Genomic DNA, 16,665 nt, shown 5'->3' with positions numbered 1-16,665 from the left:
CAGAGGCAATGTCCTTTCATTCAGATAAATGGTGATAGCCAACAAAAGCACATGGATTTAAACGTCAATTCTATTCGCTTGTGTTTCCCCCAGCCATTGTGGCTACAACACTCCTGCCAGACATGGTCCTGTGGTCCACAACAGCCAAGTTGGCATACGTTGTGGAATTGACAGTTCCATGGGAAGATGGCGTTGAAGAAGCCTATGAGAGGAAAAGGACCAAGTACTCTGAACTGGCAACTGAAGCTTCCCAGAATGGCTGGAAGACCAAGATTTTCCGTGTCGAAGTGTGATGTAGGGGATTTGTTGCTACATCTATGCCCAGGCTATTAAAGAAAATGGGGGTGAGGGGTCGCTCCCTCCAACAAGCAATCAAATAATTATCAAATTCAGCAGAAAAAAGTAGCAAATGTATTTGGATCAAAAGGAGAGACAACAACTGGGCTGCAAGATGAAGACAGGAGGGTATGGAATTGAGGGGTGGGGGGTGTAACTGGGACGCCAGGTATCACCGTTGAGCCCTCTGGGGATGTTGTGGGCTTATCAATGAAACATCAAAGAAGGTGCGTGCCCACCCGATGACGTACCTACCCTACCTTTCACCACTCCAATCCCACTGCAAATAGCAAGGGTGCCGACTTATTACAGGGATTGAAACATCAAGTCCTATTAGCTCTACTAATAGCTCTACCCATCTCCACAAGCGCTGACTGCCCTGCTGAGTATATCTAGCATTTCTGTTAACATTTCTATTCCAGCAGTGGAAGGGCTTTGCTTATGAGTTGGCTGCCAGCAAGGTACAGGCATGCTGTAATGTAGATGCCAAACGATAAAAAGGCTCACAATGTCTAAAAGAGACCAATCTTAAATGTTAATGAATGTTTTATCGATGAACGATGCTGTTGGATTTTTGACTCATTGCCACTGGTAATCATCTCAACCTTCCCGTCCGTCCCCCCCTCCTTTTCCAATACCTCAACGTCTCTCCACAAGCCACCTCGGAAACACAGCAATATTTAATAAATCCATGTGTAGGGAGCAACTGCAGATGCTGGTTTACACCCAAGATAGATTCAAAATACCAGAGTAACTCAGCGGGACGGATCCTTTCTTCAGACTGAACGGAGAGGGAGTTACAGAGATAAGGAAGGGTAAGAAACCACCTTCTTCTCGCCAACAATGGGCTATTCTACATTTTCCTTGAACATCTCTTTTGATCTTTTACACTTCCTTACCTCTGTAACTCCCTTTCCCCTGATGCTCAGTCTGAAGAAGGGTCTCACACCGAAACACTATCCATTCCCTCTATCCAGTGATACTTACTGCCTGTCCCGCTGAGTTACTCCAGCATTTTGTGTCTATCTTCTTATTAGATCCTTGATCTACGTGCAAATTATTGCTCCACAAAGCTCCCTCTTCTCCTCTGAGAATTCCAGCCATGTTGTGATAATTGAAAATGGATTTGTGCATTTTCCTATCTCCCGGTCTCTTATCATATCTTTCCTTCCTTCCTGTTTCTATATTTAGAGTCAATAGTTTAGAGATACAGCGCAGAAACAGGCCGCTCGGTCCAACGTGTCCGCGCCGACCAGCGATCCCCGCACATTATCACTACCCTACACACACTGGGGACAATTTACACTTATACCAAGCCAACTAACCTACAAACCTGTACGTCACTTTACAGTGTGGGAGGAAACTGAAGATCTCGGAGAAAACCCACGCAGTCACGGGGAGAACGTACAAATTCCGTAGAGCCAACACTCGTAGTCGGTGTTGAATCCAATCCATCCTGGATTGGCGCTGTAGGGCAGCAACGATATCGCTGTGCCACTGTAGTCTTTACAATACATAGCAGCCTACTTTCACGTTATTCCAATCCGAGCCTGCCTTATCTCTGATTGCTTTCCGTCTTGTCTTTGAAGCAACAGATAAAATGGACATCATCTGGTTGTCATCTCATGAGAATTCTGATATATTTTTATTTGAGGTGAGGGCAGGAGTGGTAGTTTTAATTTTGTTTTTGTAGCAATGCAGGATGCAGCTAAAATTATTATGCGTGTCATGGTTGAGCTAAGTATTCATCATATGACATTCATTGAACTACAGATCAAAAATAATCATTTCACAGTGAATCTGTGAATCACAGTCTACCTTACACAAAATCTAAGAAACAGGATCAGAATATGCTAACCTGAGGGATTCATCCTTTGGAGAGTCTCAATGCTATTGTAGACTTAACTGAAATATTAAAAAAATCAAATACAAAACTGAAATAAAAAATCTATGATACCAGTGGCAAAAACTAGCATTGCTGATGAATGAATAAGTTTATTGGCCAAGTATGTACATACAAGGAATTTGCCTTGGTGCTCCGCCCGCAAGTGACAACATGACATACATGACAGCTAGCAATGACACATAAAACATTAAACATTAATAATAAAATATTATTGATTTAACGTGAATTAAATAAAATACCAGAGCAAAAGGAGGCTACAAATTTTTGGTTATTGAGTAGAGCTACTACTCGTGGAAAAAAGCTGTTTTTATGTCTGGTTGTGGATGTTTTGGCAGTCCGGAGTTGCCTTCCAGAGGGAAGTGCTTCAGAGAGTTTGTGGCCAGGGTGAGAGGGGTCAGAGTTGATCTTACCCACTCGCTTCCTGGCCCTTGCAGTGTACAGTTCAAACAATGGAGGGAAGGTTGCAGCCAACAATCTGCTCTGCTGATCGGACGATTAGCTGCAGCCCCCGGATGTCGTGCTTGGTGGCTGAGCCAAACCAGACCATGATGGAGAAGATGAGGACAGACTCTGCGATGGCCATATAGAATTGGACCATCATTGCCTGTGGACCATCATTGTGCATCCTCTGTTGTGCCTTTTTGACTGTGGAGTCGATGGTGGCCTCCCATTTAAGGTCCTTGGAGATGATGGTTCCCAGGAACTTAAAAGACTCCACAGATGTGACTGTGGTGTTGTTGATGATGAGTGGGGTGAGGGGAGATGGAACGCTCCTAATGTCTAAAATCAATTCCACTGTCTTATGAGCATTGAGCTCCAGGTTGTTACGAAGGGACCAGGACGCCAGCTGTGTCACTTCCTGTATGTAGGGCGATTCCTCCCCATCCTGGATCAGTCCAATCAGGGTTGTATCATCCGCAAACTTGAAAAGCTTGACAGAGGAATCAGTGGAGGTGCAGTCATTGGTGTAGAGCGAGTAGAGGAGAAGGGAGAGTACGCAGCCTTGCTTTGCTCCTATGCTGAGGATCTGCGGGTCCGAGGTGTGCTTTCCCAGCCTCACATATTGCTTCCTGTCTGTCAGGAAGCTGGTGATCAACCGGCAGAGGGGTTCAGGCACAGCCAACTTGGAAAGTTTGGAGTGTAGTAGCTCTGGCACAATGGTGTTAAATGCAGAGCTAAAATCAACAAACAAAATCTTCGCATGGGTCCCCTGGTGGTCTAGGTGCTGGAGGATGAAGTGCAGGCCCAGGTTGACTGCTTCATCCACAGATCTATTGGCCCTGTATGCAAACTGCAGAGGGTCCAGCAGGGAGTTTGTGATATTTTTCAGCTATGTCAGCACAAGCCTTTCAAGGGTCTTGATGACTACAGAGGTCAGTGCGACAGGCCTGTAGCCATTAAGACCAGTAATCCTTGCCTTTTTGGGTGCAGTGAGAATAGTAGATGTTGATTTCTAAAAATGTGATGAGTTATAATGGGAGAGATGATTTCACTTTTTCAAAGCAGCAGATACTCCCAGAATAATATGTTATACTGGATCCTGTGGAATTGTTTATTATTACTTCATCTTCATCCTTAATTAGTGATAGTGCTGGCACAACAATTTTGAACCAGTCTGAAGAAGGGTCTCGAGCCGAAATGTCACCCATTCCTTCTCTCCAGAGATGCTGCCTGCCCCGCTGAGTTACTCCAGCATTTTGTGTTGGTCGTCGGTGTAAACCAGCATCTGCAGTTCCTTTCGCCACAACAATTAATGAGTTCCTCTCACTGTTCTGATTGGTTTTATCCATATTTTACAAACAGCCCTTCCAGCATGCAGGGAAGAGGCTGCAGGTAGTGGTGGATATTGACACTTCATCTTGATGAGAACTTTAAAGTCCTCTGGGGAGTCCGGGACTGGGAGTCGGAAGAAGGATTCAGACCCAAAAATGCCACTAATCCTTTTTCTCCAGAGATGCTGCCTGACCTGCTGTTTTACTCCAGCACTTTGTGCTCATCTCCGATGTTACAATGCCTGATAAATTATAAGAGATGCATAGTGCCTGCTCCATTCCACCCAGTGCATTTGACTTACTGTTTGTGGTGAGAAACTACAACCTTCACGTGGTCCACCCTGTTTCGGCGCGTGCAATCAACCTGGCGTGCACAAACAGAAGATCAAACAGAACAAGTTGTCTTACAACTTTAGGCTGTGCACGCCATACGCAAGAAGACTTACTGTTGAAATAACCTTTCCTCTCACCAACTATACATTTAAGAGCTCCCTCAACAAGTGGAGATCAGCCACTTATAAATTAGCCTTCCTCATGTAAATTTTGAAATTGTTACGTGTCACTGCTCATGTGACACAAGATTTGCAATGCTTATGAAACAAATATTTGCACATGCATCAGTAAGAAGCATACCCCCTCCCCTGTCCCCTCTTCAATAGAAACTGCTGCTTGTCTTCTATGCAGTAGACTTTCAGGGTGATTTTCCATGTCATTTGAAATGTCTAGAATAAGGTCAATCTGAATAACTTCCTGCAATTAGAAACAATTGACAATAAAACATTTCCTACAGTTGTGAGGAAAACAATTGGAAGCTTTAGTGTTCAATACAAGATGACGTCAATCCTCATGGTATTCATGGAACAACAGCTATTTTCCTCCCTGTGAGAGGTTGTGCCTTTTTAGTTTCTGGTGGGATTGTAGAAAAGAGATGTTCTCAGGAATAAGACGTGCAAGGATTCATGAGCTTTTACAGTAGCCATATCCAGCATTTTCAAGGCAGAACATTTTCTCAGGATTAATATAGATTTTCATCATCCACAGTAGATTTTTTTGTCATTAGTTTTGGATTTAAAGAGCCTTAAATAACTTAGTCAGTGGGTAGATTGAAGAATGAAAAAGGAATGATGAGTGGATAAGAATGGAAATCAACAATGGCATCACTTGGAAAGAAATCGCCACGTTACAAAAATAAATAAGAGCTTTTAGAAGAGATAATGGTTCAGATTCCAGAATACTGAGGATAAAATTGACAATTCAAGCATAGGTGAACAGCTTAAAAATGTTAAAATAAGGGAAATCAAAGGCAAATGTTGAAAAGAAAGGTTTAAGGTTTGTGAGAATAAGGAGAAATAATTCGAATATATTAAAAAAAATGTCTGAATATATGATGTGATTTCACTGAAGAGGTTGCAGACAGAAATCCCCAAGATGATTGCCTGGGACAGAGTATTAGGAGACTGGACTGATTTATATTCCCCTTGACTGTAGAGCACAGAATTTTGAGGGACCGAGATAGAGTTCAAGTTCACAAATTCACAAGTTATAGGAGTAGAATCAGGCCATTCGGCCCATCGAATCTAATCCGCCATTCAATCATGGCTAATCACTGCCTCCTAATCCCATTTTCCTACCTTCTCCCAATAACCATTGACACCCGTTCTAAGCAAGAATTTGTATCTCTCTGCCTTAAAAATATGCACTGATTTGGCCTCCCCAGCCCACAGATTGACTACGCTCTGACAAAAGAAGTTCCTCCTCATCTCTTTTCTAAAAGAGCGCCCTTCAATTCTGAGACGAAGACCTCTGGTCCTGGACTGTCCCACCAGTGGAAACATCCTTTCCACACCCACTCTATCCATGCCTTTCAATATTCTGTAAGTTTCAATTAGGTCCCCCCCCCTCAACCTTCTAAACTCCAGCGAGTAGAGGCCCAGTGTTGTAAGAGGCTTTTAGGCACATAGATATGCAGCGAATGTAGGGGACATGTACCATCTGTGCAGGCACCAAACAAAGTATATTATTCAACACTGAAAGAGTCATACAAATTATGATTCAAAAATCAGGTAGGTTCTTATATATTTTTTTTTGTTTAGAGATACAGCACAAACACACACCCTTCGGCCCACCAAGTCTGCACCAACCAGCGACATCCATACATTAACACTACTCTACACACTAGGGAAAACTTCCAAATTCCTGTGCAGTTTCATACCACTTTAAGCAGGGTGCAATGCCACCAAATTAAAGTGCAGTTTCATACCAGTTTAAGCAGGGTGCGAGGCCACCTAATTCAAGTGCATTTTCATACCATTTCAAGCAGGGTGCAAGGCCACCAAATTCAAATGCAATTTCATACCGTTTCATGCAGGGTGCAAGGCCACCACATTCAAATGCAGTTTCATACCATTTCAAGGGTAAAACCACCATAAACCACCATAAAACACACAACAAAAAACATTCTCACAGTTCAGTAGACATTCAGTGTGTTCAGTTGATTCACAGCTCAGACAGAGTTGTGACCTCTCCCCATCATGCAGAGACTGAACCACACCCACACTCCCGGGTATTATAATCCATCCCCCCTCCCACCGGAAAAGGTGTGGACTTCATGACGTGATTGACAGGAGAGAGATTCTCAACACTTTTTAAACACCTATAACACTTATTTTTCATTGATGGGAAGAATCCTCTGCACATGATGAGCTGAGGGGGACTGAGTAAGATGTCCAAAAATCACAGCCGTAAGTGGGCCCCCCCAGCAACCACTTGCAGAGCTTTTACTTCAACCCAACACCCCCCAGCAACCAATTGCAGAGCTTTTACTTCAACCCATCCACCCCACCCCCACCCCAGTAACCATTTGCAGATCTTTTACTGCAGGCCAAATATTAAGGACACTCAAGGTCAATAAAACCACACTCACAGTTTAGTAGGCATGTGTTCAGTGTTATTCACTGCTCAGACTGAGAAACTGACCCTCTCACTTCCCCATCTTGCAGAGACTGACTGAGGCACAATACTTCCAGGTTTTATAGTCCCTCCCCCCTCCCACCAGCAGGGGCAGCAGAGAGAATCTCAATTTTTTTTAAACATTAATAACTTTTTTTTTCATCGATGGGAAAAATCCCCATCCTGCGCAATGGAGGGGGACTCCAAGTAAGATGGCCAAAAATCATAACCATAAGTGGCAGCGATATTTCTAATATCATGAACAGAAAAACACGAAGTGGTCAAGATCTTACTTTTATTAATATAGATTCTGCTAAAGAAACAAACATGACAACTTTGGGAAAATGAGACTGCTTTGGAAAAACAAAGTGAAATCTTTTCCAAGTTTGACTGATATTTCTTCTCGCTTGCTTTCAAAACTTCGCTCATAATTAAAATTTAGAGACTGAGTTGGTGAAAAAAATCAGGTAACCTCCTTTTTGTTCTCGCCACAATATGTGATTGGAACTTAGTTACAATTTGTTTCATTTTTCTTATCTGTTTCCAGATGTTAGTTTTGAAAGCAATTATTATCTTGTCTACATTGCTCTATCTATACACTCTTATCATAGAAACATAGAAAATAGGTGCAGGAGTAGACCATTCGGCCCTTCGAGCCAGCACCACCTTTAAATATGATCATGGCTGATCATCCAAAAATCTGTACCCCGTTCTTGCTTTCTCCCCATATCCCCATATAAGAATCCTCCTGTTCTCTCTAATAACCACCAATTCACCTCTTCACCCCCCCCCCCCCCCACCTCTCCTTTCCCTAACTCTGAAATATTTCCAATGCAACAGCACACTTGTTTTCTCACTGTTTCAAGTTCAGATGGAACCTTTGACCTAAAATGTCGACTCTGTTGCCTGACTGCATCCGTGGAGAGATGAAGAAAGTCTGAAGGATCCCGACACAAACATCTCCCATCCTTTTTCTCCAGATATGCTGCTTGACCCGCTAAGTTACTCCAGCATTTTGTGTCTATCTACTCCATGGACACTGCTTGACCTGCTGAGTACTTTCATCATTCGCTGTTTTTTTTCATTTGTCAGGTGCGGCTTTGTAGTTTTAATTTTTCGTTTTAGAGATGCAACTGGTCTCCGGCTCACCGAGTCTGCATCGACCAGCGATCCCCACACACTAATCCTACACACACTAGGGACAATTTACATTTATACCATGCCAATTAGCCAACCAACCTGTACGTCTTTGGAGTGTGGGAGGAAAACGAAGTTCCCGGAGAAAACACACGTAGGTCATGGGGAGAACGTACAAATTCCATACAGACAGAACCTGTAGTCAGGATCGAACCTGGGTGTCTGGCGCTGTATGGTAGTATCTCTACCATTATGCCAGAAGGCAAATTAACTTTTAGAACATAAAGATTTGAAGGGGTTTAACTGGATTAATGGTGTAAGATTTTTATTTAGCTGGAGGGTCATAGTTATACAGCACAAAAACAAGCCCTTCAGCCCACTGTCAAAGCTGACCATTGAACACCCATTTTACTCTAATCTTATATTCATTCTTGTTTTAATTCTCCTTTCATTCCCATCCATCCACCTAAAATAGGGGCAATTCACAATGACCAATTAATCTACCCACACACATGCCTTTGGGGTATGGGAAGAAACTGTTACAACAGTAAGAAATCCACCTTGTCACAGGAAGACCATGCAAACTCCACTGACAAAACCAGGGCAGTTCTATTACCTGTAATGGGCCTGTTCCACATAGGCAATTTTTTAGGCAACTATAGGCGACTAGTTTGTCGCCCACATGTTCGCCGGTGGTCGCCGGAAGTAGTCTCCTCAGTCGTGCAAAAAGTCGTAGCGTCTTTCTGGTTGCCGCAAAATTTTCAACATGTTGAACATTTTTCGGCGACAGTGGATTTGATGCCAATGATAGTAGGTTGACGCCAACTTCTCCTGACGTAGGTGCAGTCATAAGTTGTCGCCAGTTTTTCGGCAACCTGCTACGACAATGACAGTCACCGGCAGTTGAGTAAAAAATCGACAAGTGGGACAGGCCCTTAAGTCTTGTGCTGCTATTAAAATCAAGGGGAATTGTCTCGTGATAAGTGGCCATTCGTTTATGATGAAAATAAAGAAAGATTTTTCACTCAGAAGTTTCTGAATCCCTTTACCAGAGATGTTTTGTTGCTGAGTAACCTTTCCAATGCTTTGGATACTTATGGTATCAAGGGAAATGGAGATCTGCAGGAAAGAGGATTAAGGTAGAAAATCAAACATAATCTCATTGAATGGCAGAACAGCTCAAGGAGCAGCATAACCACATCCAGTTTCTATTAGCTATGTTCAGAATGAATTCTGACAGAACCTGCTACTTAGGGGGGGGGGGGGAAACAATTATCTTGCAGGGCCACAATCATTGTTGGAATAAAAACAAGTTTAATTTTATAGCACAGTAATAAAAAAGCATTTAATCTTAATATTACAGATACAATAACAATTATTTAAATTAATAAGATTTAATTGAAAAAAAAACCCAACAAGACTTAGTTTTGTTTAGTTTAGAGATACAGCGCGGAAACAGGCCCTTCGGCCCACCAAGTTCATACTGACCAGTAATCCCCGCACATTAACACTATCCTTGCACACACTAGGAACAATTTTTACATTTACCAAGCCAATTAACCTACAAACGTGTACATTTTTGGAGTGTGGGAGGAAACCGAAGATCTCGGAGAAAAACCCATGCGGTCATGGGGAGAATGTACAAACTCTGTACAGACAGCACCCGCAGTTGGGATCGAACCCGGGTCTCTGGTGCCGCAAGCATTGTAAGGCAGCAACTCTACCGCTACGCCACCGTGCCGCTCCTGAGACTTGAAATGGAAAAGTAGCCCGATAGGATGATTTAAGCCGGAACATTGTTGCCTGTGTTATTTTACAGCCAGTTATTGTACTTGTATCATTTTCCACTGTTACTATAATGAAGCATTCGCCTATTTATTTCAAATGGGTTCCTGCTTTGTTTTATATAGCACAGAAACAAAATGTGATGCAAAATATGTAATTGAAATTCATCCTCAGTTGTACATGTGTTTTGTCAAAATGTATGTGTATAAGATTCCACTTCGGAAACCCAGTTCATTTCTAAAAATAAAAGAACAGAGAAATGCAAAACCTTTATGGGACTTCACTGGCCTGTTGACGTATTCATATTTCCCCTGCTTGGGACAACTGGAACCAGAGGTCACAATCTATAGATAAGGGTTTAGCCGTTCAGGGGAGAGGTGAGGAGAAATAAGAAAGTAAAAAAGAGACGGGAAAATCTTAAGATCCAATTGCCAAGTATTTTGAAGGTAGACTGATGGATTTTTAGATACTAATAATTAGATCAAGGTTAATGGGGTTATTGGGGGTAAGTAGCCCTGTGATAAAAGGGCAACTACAAACATTGAATGCTACAGCTTGAATGGCCTGCACTTTCTTTCAGATCTTATGTTCCTCAGTTCTGAATTTTAATAACAAAGTTTAACAAGCATATTGCTACACTGATCTCTATGTGCATAAAAAAGGTGAATTACAACCATGATTTTTTTGTCATATATCAGATATTTCATATATGTATATGTATATACATATATATATATATATATATATACATATATATATATATATATACATATATGGAGATCCCAGATCAGGTATATATATGGAGATCCCAGATATATGTTTATACATATATATATATATATATATATATATGTGTGTGTGTGTGTGTGTGGGTGTGTGTGTGTGTATGTATGTGTGTGTATATATACACACACTTAACTTTTTTTTCTCGTTTATCATATTGTTTACAGTGTACTATGTTTACATATTCTGTTGTGCTGCTGCAAGTAAGAATTCCATTGTTCTACCTGGGACATATGGCAATAAAACATTCTTGATTGTGGACTTGATGTTATATGTTATGCTTGTGACTGTCAATTTCCTTGGAATTTAAAAATTCATATCCTGACAATCTGGTCATGAGAAATTCGAATACATATATAGACACACACTCACGTACGTACACATAACAAGCAAACAAACAAAAATAGTGCAATAGTAGCAAGAGAACAATAGCAATAACATTGAACAATACAACAGGAACAGGCTGTTTGGCCCACAATATCTGTACCAAATATGCCAAGCCAATTTTAATCTGCCTGCACAAAATACACATCTCTTCATTCCCTGTATAGAACTTAAGAACTTAAGCCTCTTAAATGCCACTTTAGTATCAGCCTCCACTGTCACTCCTGGCAGTGTGTTCCAAGCACCCACCATCCTCGGCATAAGAAAGTTGTCCCTCATATCTCCAAACTTCAACATCTTTAAACTTTGCCTCTCTCACATCAATCTATGTTCTCTAGTATTTGATATTTCCATCCTAGGAAAAAGGTTCTGACTTTATGAAAGCCTCCCATCATTTTATATACTTCTATCAGGTCTCCCCTCAATCTCCAGCATTCTGGAGAAAACAATCTGAGCCTGTCCAACTTCTCTATGTATTGCAGATATGTGACATGTGATCTAGGCATCAATCCTTCTCTGCACCCGTTCCAAAGCCTCTGCATCCTCCTGTGTCGCCGCATCCAGACCTCCTGCAACATTCCACATGCAGCCTAACCAAAGTCCTTCAAAATATCCCTCATGACTTTCTGACTCTAATGCCTCTGTCCCACTTAGGAAACCTGAACGGAAATCTCTGGAGACTTTGCGCCCCACCCAATGTTTCCGTGCGGTTCCCAGAGGTTCCTGGAGGTTTTTGTCAGTCTCCCTACCTGCTTCCACTACCTGCAACCTCTGGCAACCACCTGCAACCTCCAGGAACCGCACGGAAACCTTGGGTGGGGCACAAAGTCTCCAGAGGTTTCCGTTCAGGTTTCCTAAGTGGGACGGGGGCATTATACTCAATGCCCCGACCCTTGAAGGCAATCATCATCATTGAAAACATCAAAGTGATCGCAACTTCTACTGAAGTGTGGATGGCCGTTGGCTTGCTAGAAGCTCATTCGCCCTTTAGCAGGTCTTGTTTTTTGTCCTGCTGGCAGTCCACAGCCCCCTCCTCACCTGGCAAACCAGGTGGGGGAGACGGTTTAGTCGCTGACTATCCGACCATGGAGCAGGTAGCACGGGATTACATGGTACCCGTGGCGGGGGGAACTCCCACCGACCTGAAGGCAAGCATATCATATATATATTTTTAATCGCACAATAATCTTCAAATTTGGTGATTTATATTCTCCATTGTGCCAACAGCACTGAACACACGGTCTCCCTGTCGCTATCCTTCAAAAATTTCTATCAGCTTACGATCATTATAGGCCTAAAAATATATCGGCACAGCACTGAAAAATATAGCATTGTGCAGATGAAACTTACATTAATAAGGCACTAACCCATTCTGCATGGATCTCTAAGTGAGTTAATGTCAGTTACTAATAAGGATGAACATTTTGGTGAAAGAGGTTTGTGTCTGAACAGAATTAAGGGCATCACTGTGTTTTTGGCATTTAACTCGCTCAATAGCAGTGCAATGTCCAAAAATCATTTCTGGGGAGGTTTTCAACGAGATTGATTTGAATTAATGTTGGCGCCTCTCTGTCACAAAAATAAAATATTGTGAGGTTTGAGAATATTCTGAGCATGATTCAAAGGTCTGGATGCTGCTCAGCTCACTCCAAAATGAATCCCAAGTGGACCTTCCTAAGCTGCTATCTGTGTCACCACACACACAAGTAGCTTCAGTACATTATCACTTGAAAGTACATTGCCAGCAATGCTAGATTCTTTGGCTAAAAGCACAGATTTGTTTCTACGTTCACCAGATTTGAAAGGAGTTAAAAAAAAACTGGAGAGTGACATCTGTCAAAAGTGGTTGATACAAATACATCGATAGATGCTCCTGAACACATCATCAGTGATGTAACCTGGGGTCATTGGGTGTTTCGGGTCTTTCAACATCAGACACCCTCACTGAGGCGACCCAGCCATGGTTGATCAGACCATGACGTGTTCAGGTGGCATTCGGTCCTCCCCATGGACCTCCTCTCCTGATCCTGAGCCATCTCGAGGCCTTCTCCGCTGCCTCTGTGGTGTTCTTGATGGCCCTTCTCCTTGCCACTCTGTTAATGCCCAGTGCACTCAAGGCTTTGTAGAGCGATTGCCCTGCAAAACCTCTGCAGCCAACCTCAATGGGCATACACCTTGCCTTCCAGCCCTGCTTGCGGCAGTCTATGACCAGTTCTTCATATTTGGCCATCTTCCTCTCGTGGGCCTCCTCCAGACGATCCTCCCACAGCACTGTCAGTTCCAACAAAACATTGTTTTTGGCCGCCTCTGAGACCAGGAGGATATCTGGCCTCAGGGTGGTCGTGGCAATGTGCTGTGGGAACTACAGCTGTTTCACCAGGTCTACAGAAAGCTGCCGGTCCTGCGCAGTCGCCAGGATTCCTGCCGGATTCCTGGCTGCTGTGGTTCTTGGCAGCTGCACTCCGGCCTTCACGAAGGTGATCATCTGTGTGTTCGGGCGTGCTCGTCTGCAGCTGCTGATTCCCATGCTGATGGCTTCTGCAATGGGTTTGAGAACCTGGTCGTGACGCCATGTGTACCGGCCCTGCCCAAGAGCCTTTGGGCAACAGCTCAGGATGTGTTCCAACGTCCCCTTGCCTGAGCATTGCGGGCAAGCTGGAGATTCCGCTTTGCCCCAGATGAAGAGGTTCGATGGGCTGGTCAGGACATCATACACTGCCTGGACCAGGAACTTGATGCGTTGTGGTTCAGCCTGCCAGAGCTCAGTCCATGTGACTTTTCGGTCCATGGCCTGCTCCCACCTTGTCCAGGCTCCCTGCTGCCTCAATCCAACTACTCTGGTAGACCTCTCCTCCTCCACCACTGCCCTCACTTCATCCTGGACCAGCCTGCGCCTCTCCTTCCCTTTGGCCTTGTCAAACTGGGGAGATGGGAAGATTCCCAGGCCTGTTCTTCCCCGAGTCACTGCTCCCACCAGGACTCTGTGGCATATCCGGGACTCTACTTGCAGCACACCTTGCCAAGACTCTTCACTGGCCTTTCGGAGACAGTTGGGATTGGTGTTCCTTCGATGCTGAAGCAGAACCTGTCCATGACTTTGCCCTTCTTCAGCACCAGTGACCTTGATATTCCTGGCTTAAACCTCATCCTTGCCCATCCAATCAGTTTCTCCAACCCCTGCAGGATCCACCTGCCTCCTTGCACTGACTCAGTGGTGAGAGTCAGGTCGTCCATGAAGGCTCTGATTGGTGGTTGGCGCATTCCTGACTTGGTCCAAGGGCCCCGGCACTCTGGCTCAGCAGACTTGACGATCATGTTCATCGCCAAGGCAAAAAGGATCACAGAGATGGTACAGCCTGTGATGATCCCAACCTCCAGTCTGTGCCACTCTGATGTTACTGAGATGAGACTCTCATGCTGAACTGGTTGTAATAGTCCAGGATGAGATCTGCCACTTGGCCCGGCACATGATGCATGGCCATGACTGTCTGGATCAGCTTGTGTGGGATGGAGCCGTAAGCGTTGGCCAGGTCAAGCCAGAGCACTGTCAGGTCTCCCTTGTTCTCTCTGGCTTCTCTGATGAGCTGGGTCACCACTCCCGTGTGTTCTAGACACCCCGGCACTCCAGATGCCCTACAGTGACCCCATCAGGCAGCAGGAGCTGGGCCAGTGCAACATCCTGATAAAACCACCTCCACCCTGCAAGGAGTTTGATAGTAGAGAGCCACTCCTGAAACCACCTCCCTTTTGCACTGAGCTGTCGATGTAGCCATTGCTGGAGAGGAAGTTGGTCAGCCGCCTCTCCACTATGCTGAAGAAAATCTTGCCTTCAACGCTTAGCAAAGAGATGATTCTGAACTGATGGATCTTCTTGGAATCTCCCTCCTTTGGGATCCAGACTCCTTCAGCGAATCGCCACTGCTGCGCTACTTTTCCTCTCCTCCAGATGACTTTCAGGATCTTCCACAGCCGTTTCAGCAACAAGGGGCAGTTCTTGTAGACCCTGTAGGACACTCTGCTCGGGCCAGGGGCTGAGCCAGCTCTTGCTCTCTTCACAACGTCCTGGACCTCTTTCAGGAGTGGCTCTCTACTATCAAACTCCTTGCAGGGTGGAGGTGGTTTTATCAGGATGTTGCACTGGCCCAGCTCCTGCTGCCTGACGGGGTCACTGTAGGGCATCTGGATGTGCTGGTAGATCTCCTCCTTAGAGCAAGCCAAACTCCCACTGCGCTTCTGCCCGAGTAGTTGTTTTGTGAAGCCGAAGGGGTTGGCTATGAACGATGCTCGCTTCCTGGCTCTTTCCTTCCGGGGTCTTCGGTGCCACTCGGCTCTACGGAGGGTCATCAGCTTCTTCCTCAAGGTGGTTCGCAGCTCAGCCAAGGGGGGACGTTGCTCTTCGCTGGCCTCTTGATACTGCTTCTTGAGGGGCTTCAGCTCCTGCCGGATCTTGTGGATCTTTGTTGCTCGTTGGTTCATGGTGAAAGGTGTTCTGGCCGGCTTCTTCCACCACTTCTCCAAACTTTTCCACTGCTAGGCTGATGATGATTGTTGTCATCGTCCTCAACCTTCGGTCCACGTCTCCCTTCACAGCTACTTCTAGCACCTTGTCGACGTCCTCGTCGAACTGATGCCAGATTGTAGGTATGTAACAAAACCTACCTGAATCGTCATTGAGAATCTGTCCCAGCCCCATGTGCGTGGTTTTGGTGCTGTTTAGAGGGGGCAGGTTTAAAACACGATTTTTACTAGGCTGTTGCAATCAAAAATGTTCAGCCTAGTAAATCATTAACGTAAAATCGCTGAAAGACCCCGTCGCAAAAGGTATTATTAGTTTTTATGGCCTTGTATAATAGTTATAGTAGTTTAAAAATCACTCTCTCAACCCGCAACCTCTCGCAGCCCAAGGGTTTTATAAAGCAAACAATTAAAGGTATGTACCTTATTTTTACATTAAAAGGGGCTTCTTAAGAACCCTGTATATAAAGTTTTCTATAGCGAATAGTTCATTTTGGGCTCTTTATATCCCGCAGTATTTTTCTGGGCATTTGATGGCACAAATCCAGCGCAATGTGAACGTTCTAAACCAGCGCGTTCCACAGGAACCCACTAGAAAGCCGATTTTAATTGACTTTAATTTACAGCAATTGAACACTAAATTCCTTCCATTTGGCCTATAAATTGATGTAAATGAGATTTAAAAATCATGTTTTATTGTGAATTATTTGTGAATATTATTTGGACACTTAGGCTATTTAAAAATGTTAATCATTTATTAAGAAATGGATAGATGTTTAGATCTAGTAATTGAAGTTAGAAATTAGCTACAATTGGGTAACTGACTAATTATATACTTTAATTTCAGGTCCTCCAAGTAAGATTATTTTATATTTGTTTCAGAATTGTTCAATCTATGATAACTGAAAATTTCATTCAGTTCTCTTAATTTTTAAGAAGGTTATGGGCTTTTGACTGTCCTCACAGTCAATCACAGCTTTTTTGTTATGTCCATAGAAAATCAATAGGGAACAAGATGCTAATTTCCGAGTATGAAAATGGCCATAACTTTTTTATTACTTGAGATATGAAAGTGAATTAGGTGTCAAATTAAACTTA

General features: G+C 43.7%; 1 pseudogene; it reads right to left on the bottom strand.

Annotated features, from left to right (window-relative positions):
• Positions 1–12,263: 12,263 nt before the first annotated feature.
• On the bottom strand, positions 12,264–15,607 carry LOC129702947 (uncharacterized; annotated as a pseudogene).
• Positions 15,608–16,665: the final 1,058 nt, after the last annotated feature.

Source organism: Leucoraja erinacea, chromosome 1 (genome assembly GCF_028641065.1).
Source record: "Leucoraja erinacea ecotype New England chromosome 1, Leri_hhj_1, whole genome shotgun sequence".
In the NCBI taxonomy this organism is placed as follows: Eukaryota; Metazoa; Chordata; class Chondrichthyes; order Rajiformes; family Rajidae; genus Leucoraja; species Leucoraja erinaceus.
The sequence above is the reverse complement of the archived record's forward strand: the minus strand, read 5'-3'. Positions and strand labels throughout refer to the sequence as shown.